This window comes from Dipodomys spectabilis, unplaced genomic scaffold (assembly GCF_019054845.1).
Source record: "Dipodomys spectabilis isolate Male_0828 unplaced genomic scaffold, ASM1905484v1 ptg000303l, whole genome shotgun sequence".
In the NCBI taxonomy this organism is placed as follows: Eukaryota; Metazoa; Chordata; class Mammalia; order Rodentia; family Heteromyidae; genus Dipodomys; species Dipodomys spectabilis.
The window spans coordinates 114,032-129,367 of NW_024870980.1; the positions used below are offsets into that span (position 1 = coordinate 114,032).

At 32.9% G+C, this 15,336-nt stretch overlaps 1 pseudogene; it reads left to right on the forward strand.

Moving 5' to 3' along the window:
* Positions 1–1,111: 1,111 nt before the first annotated feature.
* On the forward strand, positions 1,112–1,211 carry LOC122127569 (annotated as a pseudogene).
* The last annotated feature ends 14,125 nt before the right edge of the window (positions 1,212–15,336 follow it).

Consider the following 15,336-nt stretch of genomic DNA (forward strand, 5'->3'; position numbering starts at 1 on the left):
TCCCCCACATTATAACCCCTGCTTTCACTATATTTGATGTCGGTATAATTTGTGAAGGAGAAGGGGAAAAACAAGTCGTTTCAGGATACAGGTGGACCTGTTGCAACAATGAGAAGTACAAGTTGTCATGTCGAAAACGAGCTTTATAACTTTGGTTGGGAGGAGGATTGGGTGGGGGTCGGGGGGAGGCTGGGAAGGGATGTGAAGGGTAACAAAGGAAGAGGTTGCAATACTTGATAAAAAATGTACTCATTATCTTGCCCATGTAATGTTACCCCTCTGTACATTTTGTTCACAATAAAAATAATAATAAAAATAAAAATAATAAAAAACATTACCAATTTAAGGCCTAATAATGAAGGGAAATATATGAACTTCTCTTGCAACTATGAAAATATTTGGTGATAAAATGGCAGTAGTGTAAGTTCCTGCCTTTTTGGAAGGTAGACAGGCCAAGACATTAGGTAATCATGAATATGAACAATTTTTCACTTTCTTGGTTTTAGCTACATTTGAAATGGTAGGTATCATAAACAATCATATTTTAATAAAATGCCTTCTAGTATGAACAGTTCTGGCTGAACTGTTCATCTCTCTAATGATCCCTTGTAACTAAGATTAGATTTGTTCCACTAATACAATCTATGCTGTCAGAGTAAGATATTCTGGTTGGTCTATTCCTACATGGAAGAAGGGTAAAGGGTCAGGTAGGCATTTGTGCCAGTAAGACCTCATTTGGGAAAATCTCAGCTCCATGTTTAGAAGTAGCTCTTAAACAAGGCTTACTTTGAATCCATTGGCTCCACAGATCTAACACAGTTGGATAAATAAGTACTTGAAAAAGCCGTCTCCTTTGGACTTAGCTATTAATACTTGAAAGTTTGATCAAATTCTAAGTGAAAAAGACTTAAAATAGTCATTGACAAAAAAATTGCAAATGTGAGCAATCAACTGAACAACATATTTTTTTCAACTATTCACAGAATTTAAGGGAAATAAGATTAATAGCATTTTTAGGAACAATAAGGTTTTCTTGTTACAAATAGGCACCTAAGCATATAAGCCTGTATAAATATTTCATCATTAGCTACTAAAATTTACAGGATACTACATTCTTCAGCAGCTTGTATACCAAAATTACAACAATACAGAGATTAACATGGCACTTGTACAAGGATGATATGAAAATTTGTGAATTATTCAAAATTTTTCATTCTTCAGATGCAAGAAATGAAAAACAGCTATTAAAAAGTTGATTACAAAATTACAAGTGTAACAACACACCTAATTCATATAATTAAAAGTTACTTTGACATCATTGTATTAAATTTTCTCCTTAGAAAAGCCTTTACATAGCATAACCTTTACACAACTTTTGAAATTAGACAACATTGTTGTTTTATCCCAAAGAAATATAATACTAAAAGGACCTAGGGGAAAAAAAAGGAATCTTAAACTGTTTCTGTATGGAATGCAATCTGAAAGGACACATTAATGAACCTATATGTTATAAAACAATGTAGAATTTAATGTATTATATCTAGGAGAGAATAAAATAGATTATGGACACTATACAAACATAGAATATAGAATATTTTAAAATATAATTTTTCAGACAAACACCGGAAATATCTTTAGTTTCTATACTACTCATTTCAACAGATAAGTTAAAATTATTTCCGATCAACAAAATCACAAACTCTGCATAAATCATTACAGATGTATACAAAAACTCTTGAATACATTTTGACATCAAAAGCAGACAATTCACTTTGAAGAACTCCACAGAATCCATGAATTGTTACTATAAGATGTTGTTATTTGGATTGTGAAAATATGTTGTATTGACAAAAAGGAATTAATGACATTTTTGAAATTTAAGAAAATTAACCGAATCATTAGGATTTAGGAGAACAATTTGTACAGTCTTCCACAACTTCAAAGAGGTAGTGATACATATTTATCCTTTTGGTAATATCAAATGCAGCTTCTTCCAAGTGGTTCTTCAGACCTGGTTTGACATATTGGTTCAACAGTTCCAGTGTATTTTTGCTATCTCAATTACCAGCAGCAAGATGCAAGGGGGTCAAAAAGCGTTTAGTTTGGGCATTGGTATCTGCATCATGAAGAAGAAAGAAGCCACTCTGGTATTATTACACGTATATGCACTGTGCAGGGGTGTCCAGCCATCTACAGTTATTGCATGTGCCCCTTGAGCCACCAACTCATGGACAATGTCTAAGTGTCCACTGTAGGCTTCCCGATGAAGAGGGGTATACTCATCGTCATCCCTAGTATTCACATGAGTAGCCTTTTTGGAAAGTATTCTCTGCACTGTAGTAAGCTGGTTATTTTCAGCAGCCCAAAGAAGAAATTTGCTTGGATCCTTCTCCATTTTTTTTCTTGCAATTTTTATCATCCCTCACATTTTCATCTTGTTCCTCATCTCCATTAGAATTGCCTAACCAGATACATTGAGTGCCAGTGGAAATGAGGTGTCCATGTATTTCCCTAATAGTTCATGTTGGTTGAACTGGTCAGAAATATCTGGTGAATTCTCTGCGTATGTTTTTTCACCATGATTTATTTTCTTTTTCCATTTTTACTATTCGAAATTATTCTAACTGGAGATTAGGGAATAAATGGAGAGCAGAGGAAAGATGTTCCTCCATATACAAAGGTACAGACTGAAAATGAGGACCAGTGGTGTCCTCATGTGCAACTTATTCTAGGAATGAGAAAATGTGAAATAATGCCTCCTATATAAATGATTTGGGAAATGGCAGTGCAGAAAGTGAAATGATGCAACCCAAAATATAAAACAATATAAATTAGGATAATTATGGAGCAATCATATTATCTATGAGAGCCGTGAAAGACAGAGATGAGCTATCCACAAAATCCATGCCTCTGACCAATTTATAGAACAAGCAGAAATTTTTTTTAAAAAAAAGATGGAAATAGAATTTATGTATTTAGTTGAAATTAGTAAATACCTTTTTAATAGCCTGCATAAGAATCTAAATCCTTGATAGCACTAGTAACAGATCTGACTGAAATCAGTTGAATCACACTTTTCCTGTACAATGAAGGAATAGGTACAGGCTAGGAAAGCAGCTAGAAAAGGCAGGCTGATTGTATCTGTGAGAAAACTTTGTGGAAACTGGTATTGAGGATTACTTACTGGTGACCCACTTGCACTGGAAGCATGATTCTGACCTCTTGCTTGCTGATTCTGAACTATTGCTTTGATCATTATATTCTCCAAAAAGAAAAAGTCAGAATTGATAACAAAGGACTACTAATACAGTTTGACTTTTCATTAAGCATATTCAATCATCAAAATCACACGAAGACAATAGACAGGCCTATTTTTTTTAGATGAAAACAAGTGTCTTTAAAAAAACAAGGAATTTAAGTAGTCTTCCAAAGGACTTCCATTTTACTTACTGCATTATACATTTTTCCTAATGTTGAGTAACAATAAATAATGGATCTATTAGAAAGCTCTTAAAGCTCATCTGTTCAATACTGGGTTCTCTTACACTATATTATGCTATTTTTTTGTATTGTCTTAGGAAGAAATTTACTTTACTAACTTGAATTTGTGACAGGATAATATCATGACTGTACATCTTTCTTCTATACTCTCAGTTTTACATTATTATCTAAATATGTGCATTAAATAAGAATAGAAGAAAAAGTAGAAGCCACACTGGTGGATCATGGCTTTAATCCTAGCTAATCAGAAAGAAGAAATCTGAGAATTGTGGTTTGAAACCAGACCAAGAAAAAAAAGTCCATTAGATCTTGATTTGAAAGTAACCAGCAAAAGCTAGAAATGGAGCTATGGAGCTAGAAATGTAGCTATGGTACAAGCAGTGAAATGCTAGCCTTGAGAAAACTAAAACAAAAAAATGACAAATTCTGAGACAGAGCCAGGCCCTGACTTCAAGCTCTAGTATTAGCATCAAACTAATTAATTAATTAATCAATTAAAAATAAATTAAGTGGTCACATGTGGAGAAAATGCTCAGGGATATCACCCAGGCTCTTATTTCAAAAACTACAATCTACCGAAAAAATCTATTTAAATAATACCTGTGTAAATAGAGTATTTTCATCATGCTCAGTTATTTTTCCAAGGTAACTCTGTTATGTCTGGAGTACCACATAACATTATCACTTTAGTAGAAAGCATTGAAACATGGGTTCACTCTATCTCTCTAATGGATTTTTCTCCCCACAAATACTCAAATCTTACAATTATTCCAATTCTTTGAAGTCATAGCTTTTTTCTTTAACATCCATAATATTAAAGTTTGAATTTAGTGTCTTGTGTCTCCTAAATTGGTGTTCTTACCAGTTTGTCATGCCCCCAGCCCTAAATTATCCAGATTAATTTTCAGATAGAATCTGGCTTCCTACTTGTGTATGATCATGGGCTCAGTCCACTTGATGTTATTCTTCCTGGAATTTAGATTAACAGGTGTCTGGCATTGTGTACAGATCTTTATGTCCAGTCTGGGCTTTAACCACTATCCTCACAACAGTAGACTCCCATATAGTCAGGTTTTTCATAAGCTTACCATAGCTGATTTTTTAAATAAATCATTGCATTTCCTGCAGGTTCTTGAGTACTGAATTAATTTGTGTTTTCTTTGGGTTCGTTTGTTTCATTTGAATATATGTATTCAGTGGTTCCTCATTTTTCCTTTGGTTTCTTTCACTCAAGTTCTTACCTAAAGTGCTCAGAAACCAATTCTTCTTTCTCAAGATAGTCAAGCTGAACTTTATTTATTCCAAACCAATTTCAGTAATATTTAAACATCTTCATATCTAGGAAAGGTACACAAATGCTTATCACTGAGAAGGGTCTTTTTATTTTCACAGCAGTCTTTGGCATTCACAGACTTATCATGAATTATACAAATATAATAAAACTCAGATGCTTGCCAGGAGGAGAAAAACCTATTACTAATTGTTTGACAGAGGCTTCCCTTCCCGTGAATGAAATACGCTGCTTGATGCAGGATTTCACAGAATCATATTGCTAGGGAGAGCCTAAAAAATCAGGTAACACTACAGAGTTGAGGGAGATTACTTGACCTCCTGAATAATTTCCTTTTATGTCAAATAAAAGCAGGCTTCCAAAAAGAGAGTAGACTTTAGAGAAACATGATGAGTTGTATGTAAATAGGTGCTTAGCTGACTTTGTTGATTGGTGAACTAATACAGGGAAATAAAGTACAGCACGGTAAAAAAATAAAGAACTCTGCATTGAAATAATCATTTCTGTGTGTGTGTGCATGCACACATGTGCGTGTACACACACACGCATGTGCATTGCTCATGCATGCATTATTCATTGCTGAGGCTTGAGAGTGCCTAGGCACTATCCCAAAGCTTCTGGTCAAGGAGAGTGGTCTACCACTTAAGCCACTACTCCACTTATGGTTTTTTGGAGATAATCACATGTATTGTCATGATTGGACTGGCTTTGAACAATGGTCTTCAGATCTCAGCCTCCCGAGTAGCTAGCTAAGCTGATTCAGTCTCTGAGGAGCTTGTTAAAATGCTGCCTGTACTCTATGCTTCACTGCTGTTTTATACTTTTCCTGAGGTAATCACAAGTCTAAGTCATATATGTCTAATTGTTTAAAAATATTTACTGCTTGGCACCAGCGCTCCCAACTGTACTCTTAACTATTTAGGAGGCTTGAGAACAGAACCCAGGCCACATTTTAGTGGACTTCCTTAATCTATGACTGGGTGCATTGGATCATTTCCACCATCTTGCACTATTTAGAGACTAAAATTGGAAGGACTGCAGGATCAAGGCCAGCCATGGTAGATAGTGCAACTCTGATGCCTTTGATGATGGGAAGGCTAAAAGGACAGATCAGGTGCGTGTTCTTGTGGAAAGGGAGCCCCTACCCTAAAATTAACAACTGATATGATGCCTGCCTAGCAAGAACAATACACCAAGTTGAAATCCCCACCAAAATAAGTATATACCTTAACATCCAAAAACATCATAGAATCTGTTCTTTGCTCTAATATAATCTTTATCTGATTATCATATGATATGGCAGAATAGTTTCTTCGTTAAACTTATGATATATTTAAAAGGACCTAGAAAATTCTTCCTCACTTCTTAAGTGCAAACGAATGGCAAATTGCCTCATTTCTTACATATTTGACTACCACTAAAAATTCGTCTAATGATTATTATAGTAATATATACTGATTTATTACTTTACTGTGTAACAGTTTTTTAACTTTTTGCTTCTCTGTTGAAGTTTAAATATTTAAATTGTATCATCAAAGTATATTCCTTGTGTACTTGGGGCAGTTCTTTACTAAGTTTTTAACCAATGGGTTCTAAGAATTTTTGTTATTGTTAAAATATTGTACAGAGGGGTTACAATTACATGGGCAAGACAATGAGTACATTTCTTATCAAGCATTGTTGCCTCCTCCTTTGTTTCCACTTCCCATCCGTCCCCATCCCCTCCTCTCCCCCCCAACCCAATCCTCCGCCCCTCCACAGCCAAAGTGGTAAAGTTTGTTTTTCGACATAACCTCTTGTACATCTCATTGTTGCAATGGGCCCACCTGTATCCCTATTTAAATTATTTGTTTTTTCCCTTCCCCTCCAAAAATTATACCAACAGCAAATACAGTGAAAGCAGGGGTTATACCGTGGGGGAGGGACATATAAAACAACAAAGAAATAATGTCATAAATATGTTGGAAATAATCGCATGAAAGAAAAAAAATTTGAATACTTATCTTGAGGTTCATTTCACCTAACATGAACTTATCTGACCTTTCCTACTTGACTCAGACAAATACTAGTTATTGCAAATAAGGGAAACCATGGAACCTATGTTTCTTTGGGCCTGGCTTAATTAAGTCAATATAATTTTTTCAAGTGTTTCCATTTCCTAAAAAATGGGGCAATGTCATTTTTTCTGATGGAGGAAGAGCATTCCATCTAAGAATTCTTAATTGGTATATTCTTTGGTTTATTTTTAATTTCAATTTAATTTTATTGTAAAGGTAATTTACTTAGGGGTTACATTTTCATAAGTAAGATAATGAGTACATTCCTTATGGAAGGAACATTGTTATCCCCTCCATCGATTTTTTTGTACACTCATACAACTACTGAAGCTTTTGCAATTGCTATTGATCAATGGGTACTTTTTCTTTCTTTGTTCATGCATTTTTATTATAAAATTGATATACAGAAGGTTTACATTTACTTGTCACCTAAAGAGTACACTTCATTTTATTTTCTAAATTTCAAATTTTGAACTTAATTACTTATTTTCTTTTGTTTCATTAAGGTAATTCTTTTTTCAGAGCTGTAGGATTAGTTAATTTAATTGCATGATTTTCACACATGTAAATTAATCAGACACATATATTTTGCTTTTAAAATATTTAACATGTGAATAGATAAAATTATTTTCTTAATTTTATATGGTTGGTGAATTTAAATAAATTTATTTTCTTATAGTTATAAACATATTTTTCCAGGTAACAAATACTAACTGTATTTTCAAGAAACACATACTTTATTAAGAAAGGCTTCATTATCTGGTCACTTTTTGAAAATTTACTTTCTTGTACTTGAATTAAAAAAGTTTGAGCTGGGCATGGTGATTTGTGGCTTCATTTTCTAGCTATAGGAGGAACTGCAAATAGGTTTGTAATTCAGGAGAGCCTGGGAAACTATAAGACCTTATTCTAAAAATATCCATAGTGAAATGATTAGAGATATAGCCATCAATAGCAAGATATGGAGCACGCACCTGGATATCATATTCTAAATCTTGAGTTAAAACACCAGTAACCTCAATCTTTTGTCAAAATAAAACGATACATGTTTCAAAATGTTTATTACTTAAAACATGTTTGCAAAGGTTCTCATGTGTTCTATTTCTTAATTTTCAATTTACTTATTCTATAAGAATCCAAGTGTATTGTCTTTTATTTCTCCTAAACTTTTAAATAGTATGAGCAATATTATTATTTCATATATTAACCTTCTTTTAGTATTTGTGATAAATTCCTCGGTTTAATATAATAATATCAATATTCTAAATGTGTGTACGTGGTGTGTGTGTGTGTGTGTGTGTGTGTGTGTGTGTGTGTGTGTGTGTGTGGTTGTGTGTGTGTGTATGTGTGTGTGCTTTGTGTGTACTTTGTAATGTTGGGGGGGGTCAGATCCATGGTTTCACATATGCTAGGCCAAGGTTTTTCCACTGCACTATACTGTCTAGTTGTAATGTAGTGTTTTAAATTATGACTTTTAAATTTTCATTACTAGTGACTTTTCAAAATTATATATGATAAAATGTGATCCATATTCTATCCACGTTAGCAAATTTTACTGTTATTTAGAATATTTCTACTGCCTTTCCACTTTCAAACCCTTGTGTTTGTTATTGATAAAGGTTTTACTTTGCTTCTTTTCTCTCTTCATTTTGCCATTAGACTTACTTATTCTTTCTCTTATTTCTTTGGAAAATAATTATCATATTCCTATTACAATTTCTTTACATTGTAAGAGGTCTATACAATGCTTTATTTTCTATTTTATTTTTCCAATCTTCTGTGACTCTCAGCCCACACTATTAGGTGGATTAAAAAGAAACTTGTTTCAGGACAGTTGATTATTTTCCTACTTCTCTTCTCTGTCGTCTTTCTGTCTTTTGAAACAAAATACTAATGGCATACAGCTCCTATATGGTCCATCATTCTGTTCCCTCTCACTCTTCTCTGTAGTACAGCTCTCAAGTCGTTATCATTCAGGTATATTATGCTGTAGTGTTATCTAAATTTTCACTCATTCCTAAATTAATTTTAGTGGCTTCAAGCATTCTCTAAAGACATTTTTCTATATATAATCTCCGGGACCTTGTGTTTTCACAAGGTGCAAAATATGAGTGACTATCAAACATCTAGATAACTGTTATTGGATATTGGTCCACCTGCTCAATAAACTCACATGTAAGTTCAAGGAATACAGATCATTCAGAACAATCTTGTAAAATGGTGTAGCTTGAGACCTCATACTAGATTTGAATCTTATTACCATGTTTAGTAGTGAGGACAAAATAGCTCTACTATAAGAACAGACACCCAGAAGAATGTAACAGATTTATTAAAAATAAATTCTTAGTTTTATGGTCAAAAGATTTTTAAAAGGATGCCATGAACTTTATCAAATAAAAATAGAATTTTAAATAGGTGTATTGGCACTATTGCTTCTCTAGATTTAAAGAATGATCTTGGACTACTACCTTAAACATTATACAAAAATTTAAAATAAAAAATGATTATCAAACTAAATGTGAGATATAAAAACTGATAATATGTAAATGTAAAAATTCATGACATTGGATCAGTAAAGGTTTCTAAACATTTGAAATGGAAAACATTAGTGGCTAAAGAAAAGCAAGAATAAATGGGTTAATATCAACTGATGACCTTTCATAATTCTATGAAAAAAGTGAAAACATATCCAACGGATAGAGGGCACATATTTGTTAATGCTACAATGTTAATTCGACATTGATCTTGAGTCTTAACTAGTTTTATATCTTCTAATTACATATAAATTTTTTCCTAAACAGGTTATTTCTTTAAAGAACATATGTAAATTAATGGTCAATAAGAAGAGCAAATGAATTAAACTCCTCTTTAGTATCTAAGAAAAAATAAAAATAAAACTCATTTCTATGACCATAATATAAATAGATGACAGAAAATATAGTAATGCATTTGCGGAGAAATTGATATACTCTAGATAGCAGAATGAATTGTATAATACTGCAATCAGTATTGCAAGCAAGTTTTCAAGTCTTCTAAAGGTCAAAGAGAATTGTATATGATCCAGCCATTGTTCTTCTATGTATTAGTAAAGAGAAGTAAAAAACTTACTTGGACAGGGAATGTAGTTCATTGACAGTGCACTTGAATAGTATGTGTGAGAATCTGGAAATAATCCCCAAAACAAATTTTGAAAAGACACACTATAAAGGATATATGGAGGACAAATTCCTGTAACTTAATTTTGTATCTATTTTAATGTCTGTTCTAAAATTTACAGCATTTGTTTTTTTATTTTATTTTATTTTATTTTTATTATTGTGAACATACTGTACAGAGGGGTTACAATTACATGGGCAAGATAATGAGTACATTTCCTATCAAGCATTGTAGCATCCTCCTGTTTTTACCCTTCACATCCCTTCCCAGCCTCCCCCCACCCCCCACCCAAACCTTCCCCCCTCACCAAAGTTGTAAAGTTCGTTTTCGACTTGACAACTTGTACTTCTCATTGCTGCAACGGGTCCACCTGTATCCTTATTTAAACGACTCGTTTTTCCCCTTCCCCTCCACAAATTATACCGACATCAAATACAGTGAAAGCAGGGGTTATACTGTGGGGGAGGGACATACATAGTAACAATCTTATAAATGCGTTACAAACAAATGCATGAAAAAAAGATTTAATATATATCTTAGGGTTCAATAAAATTATAGCATTTCTATTTGAAGAAATGCAAGTTTGTGAAAATTAGGCTTGGAAAACCTGTGACTGTACCATTCACTTCCAAAGCACTAAAATGTATACAATAAAAGGAGATAAATATATTACATGTGAATTTCATGTCAGCAAAATATATATATATATATATATATATATAGTTAAAAATAATTCACACAAATTGCAAAATACCTAAAAAGATGTTTTCATTGTTGGCTAAAAATTCTTTGTAAATTACAGTTTTTAAAACTAAGATGTGATTCTGTTTATTTTGTTTATTTTGGTATTTTTTTTAGTTTATACAGAGATAACTCAATCAAAAAGTGTATGTGATGACTGGAATATCTAGGAATTATGCATCACTTATAAGTAATTGATAACATTTTCTGGAAGAAACTTTTAGCAAATGACAGAAGACTTAAGTCTATGCATGTACATTTTACGAAAGCCATGTTACTTGCTCAATCCAATTGCTTTCCTCTTCTTTGCTAGAAAAAAGTATTCTCAAGGTAAGAGCCAATAGCAGTGAAAAGAAACAAAATACACAATCATCTTGATTTATTTGTGAAAATAACAAATGAAATAAAACAATTCCAATTAAGGAACTCCAATATTAGTATCTATGAAGATGTTCCTGAATGCCAATATCCATTGAATTTTTGGAATTTTAATTTCTACTAACATATGAAAACTCGAACAAGAAAACAAATATAGTCTTAGAGCAAAACAGCCTTGGAATAATTTTCTTAATTGTTTTGAAATTACAAAAGAATTGATACCAATAAAATGATCCTTTCCTATGGAAATATTTTAAAATGTTTATCTCTTATTATAATTCAAATAACAAACAAGAGAAATTTTATATAATCATTGCAAATATCATTTTATTACTATCATAAAATAGAATAAATGACAAGACCCAATATATTATCATTATTATTAATTCCTAAACATTACCTAAATATCTTAAGCAATCTAAATAGTCATGTCTATAACATAGAGGTAAATATTCTATACTTTTTTTTTAAATAGAAGATTTTTTTATTGTGAAAATACTGTACAGAGTGGTTACAATTAAATAGGGATACAGGTGGACCCATTGCAACAATGAGATGTACAAGTCGTTATGTCGAAAACGAACTTTATTCTATAATTGTTACTTAACATTTTGCAGGGGCATATATTCATGTTTCTTTTTTTTTATTGTGAAAATACCGTACAGAGGGGTTAAAATTACATGGGCGAGATAATGAGTACATTTCTTAACAAGCACTGTTGCCTCCTCCTTTGTTTCCCCTTGCCATCCCTTTCCATACAACCCCCCGCCCCCCATCCAGTCTTCCCCCGATGTAGGCTAAAGAAGCATTCTAAGAAATGTTCACGGCAGTTAAAAGATGTTTTTATGAAATTAATGTGATATATGCTGTTGTTCTTGTTCTTGTTCTTTTTGTTCTCGTTGTTGTTTGCAAGGCTTGAGCATTGTCCCTAAGCCTTTTTATGCTCAAAGGCAGCACTCTACAACTTGAGGAACAGAGCTAACTTCTGTTTTTAGTGGTCAATTGGAGATAAGAATCTAACAAGTACTTTTATGACTGGGATAGTTTTGAACACAATTCTAAGATCTCATTACCCAGAATAGTTCAAATTATAGGCGTGAGTCAATGGCACTTGGTTTGATGTATTTTTTAAATTTTAATTATGTTTTAAGATTTGTTTCACTATAATGTACATCTTTCTACCCATAAATTTAGGTATATGTATATATTTCGGGTGAAAAATAATCTCTAAATATCTATGCCTTTCTACATACAATATATATGTATATATGTGTGTGTGTGTGTGTGTGTGTGTGTGTGTGTGTGTGTGTGTGTGTGTGTGTGTATATATATATATATTTCTGAAGACAGACTCCCTCTAAAATTTTATGCTAATATTTTTTAACTTTTTCATTCAAAGATATACACTCTATTTTCCGAAAGTTTCTTAGAATAAAATAACTAATATTCCAATAGAATGTAGAGTTTATTACATTCAGAGGAAGTTCAGATATACACATGATATTATAGTAAAATTTGCAGTATATTACTTGAAATAATTCTGTTCAAACTCATAAACACTTGTGTGTGGTGGTGGGGAGAGAGGAAGTTAATTCATACTGGTTAGGAATTTGCAATACTTCAAAAATCTATTCCATAATTTGTTATAAGCACATAGTCAAGCTACCTGATATGCTTTAGTTTTTTTGTTTATTTGTTCAAAATTTTAATATGGATGCATGCACAGCGGTAACATTAAAATTACTAATCAAAAAACAAATAATCGCAAAATCATAGATACATATCAGACTTTCAATAGTTAGCATTTTGATGTTAATAATAATTTTGATGATGCCGGGCGCTGGTGGCTCACGCCTGTAATCCTAGCTACTCAGGAGGCTGAGATCTGAGGATCGCGGTTCAAAGCCAGCCCGGGCAGGAAAGACCGTGAGACTCCTATCTCCAATAAACCACCAGAAAACCGGAAGTGGTGCTGTAGCTCAAGTGGTACAGCGCTCGCCTTGAGCTGAAGAGCTGAGGGACAGCGCCCAGGCCCAGAGTTTAAGCCCCACGACCGACAAAAAAAAAAATAATAATAATTTTGATGGATACGATGATGACAGCAGTGTAACCTTATAATGTCATTGTTGGGATTGAAAAGGAAAAAACCTTTACACATTTTTACAGCTAGATTTCCCACATTGAATACATAGTAATAAACAGCATTGGATTACATACAATAAGAATAACAAGGGGAGAGTTTCAATATCAATAAATACATTCACATAAACAAGCAGAGACCGAAAAAACCTAAATTCCTGCAGTCTCTCTAATGTATACTCACTTTTCTTGATGGTACTATTTTTTTATAAATAAAATCGTTTATTTCCACATTTTGATGGACTAAAGTGTAGTTTTCAACTTAGTGGGATTAGTTCAAATAACATTCTCATATAGATACTATTCAGTAACCAATGTTTTCAAATGCTATATTGAGTATGTTCTGCAATACAGCTGTAAAGACATGACACAATTTACATAATACCACCTTCATATCTGTTGTTACCTAGAAAGGACATAGGTCTTAGAGCCCTGAGGTAAAACTTATTTTTATTTCTACATGAAACAATTTGTGACTTTATACCAACAAACTGAATTTGACTCTTTCCTTATTTGTAAGGTAAAGTGGAAAATGTAAGGTCTCTTCACTTTTCTTTATTCTTGCTCTAGAAGTCAACAAATATATTTTTCATTATTTCTGTTAGATTACATTGATTTACGCATGAGAAATGTAAGGCCAACAATCAATGTAGTGAGTAAATAATGATACTAGAATATGTGTCTGAGCTCTTCACTCTGTGTGCTTACAAAGAGAGTAATTTGGTGATAGAGAGGACCAATATGAAAAGACTATGGGGGAAAAGCGTACTTTTGAAATGGTTGTTTTAGGACTAGGTGGCAGTGATGAGTAAATGAAACAGGCTGGTGTTAGGGGCATAAAAAGAAGTACAGAGAAATCATATTGTGTAAGTCGTTATGTCGAAAACGAACTTTACAACTTTGGTGGGGGGGAGGATTGGGTGTGGGGTGGGGGGAGGATGGGAAGGGATAGGAAGGGGAAACAAAGGAGGAGGCTAAAATGCTTCATAAGACATGTGCTCATTATCTTGCCCATGTAATTGTAACCTCTCTGTACAGTATTTTCACAATTAAAGAAAGTCATAAAAGCTCCAAAAAAAAAGAAATCATATTAGTGATAAAAACTGAGTAAATCTTGATCATTCATCTTATCTAATAGGAGGGAGTAAGAAGGGTAAGAAGAAATATAAAAGGCTTCCATATGTTTGGCTGGTAACTCTGTTAGTGATGTTCTTAGTGATAAGAACCACAGGTGGAAATAATGGATTTAGGGGAAAAATATCTGATAGTTCTAAAGTTTATATTAAAGAGATGCAAATATATGTCTGTTTAGACATCATCAAAATATCCACGATCATGAATAGGAAAAAAAGAATAATAAAATTGGGGGCATTATTGGAGGGAAGAGGAAAAGGAAAGTTCTGACAGAAGTGGGGGCAATGTGAGTACCAGTGTGGATAAGGTTGGAAGAAAGAGATACATAAGGAAACAAAAAAGTAGTAAACAGACATTGACAGAATTAAAGGAAGGAAAGAATTTGCAGGAAGATCTTGAAGGAAATATGCTATTTGGATTTGAAAAGTAAAAAGAAATAGACAAGTTCAATAAAAAAAAAATGTTTTGGTGAAAGTCATCTTGATAAAATTTTGAGATATGAATGTGAATCCATAAAATTCTGGATCCATGAATTCAACAGAACCTGTTGATTTTAAATGTTGTGAACAAATGCTTTTATCCTGACCTTAGAAGAATTATACAGATATAACTGTCATGAACTTTACTTAGAGGTATTCTGTGAATATTTTTTGAAGACTTATTTAGCCAGGAGTTTATAGATTGAACTACAGCACAAACCAGCCTAATTTGTCCTACAGTTCCAACGAGTGGCCCATGTATCCACATCAGTTTGAAATTTTATTGAAATATCTTTACATATGTTTGGATATCTTATCAGCCTATTCATTATAAATGTAGGAAAAGAAACACCAAGTATTAGGTTGAACATACAGCTTTACTGATGTGACTGAAGACTCCTGGAATTGATTTTTCTTTAGAATAGAAAATGCTTCAGTCGGCATTGACACATCATAACTG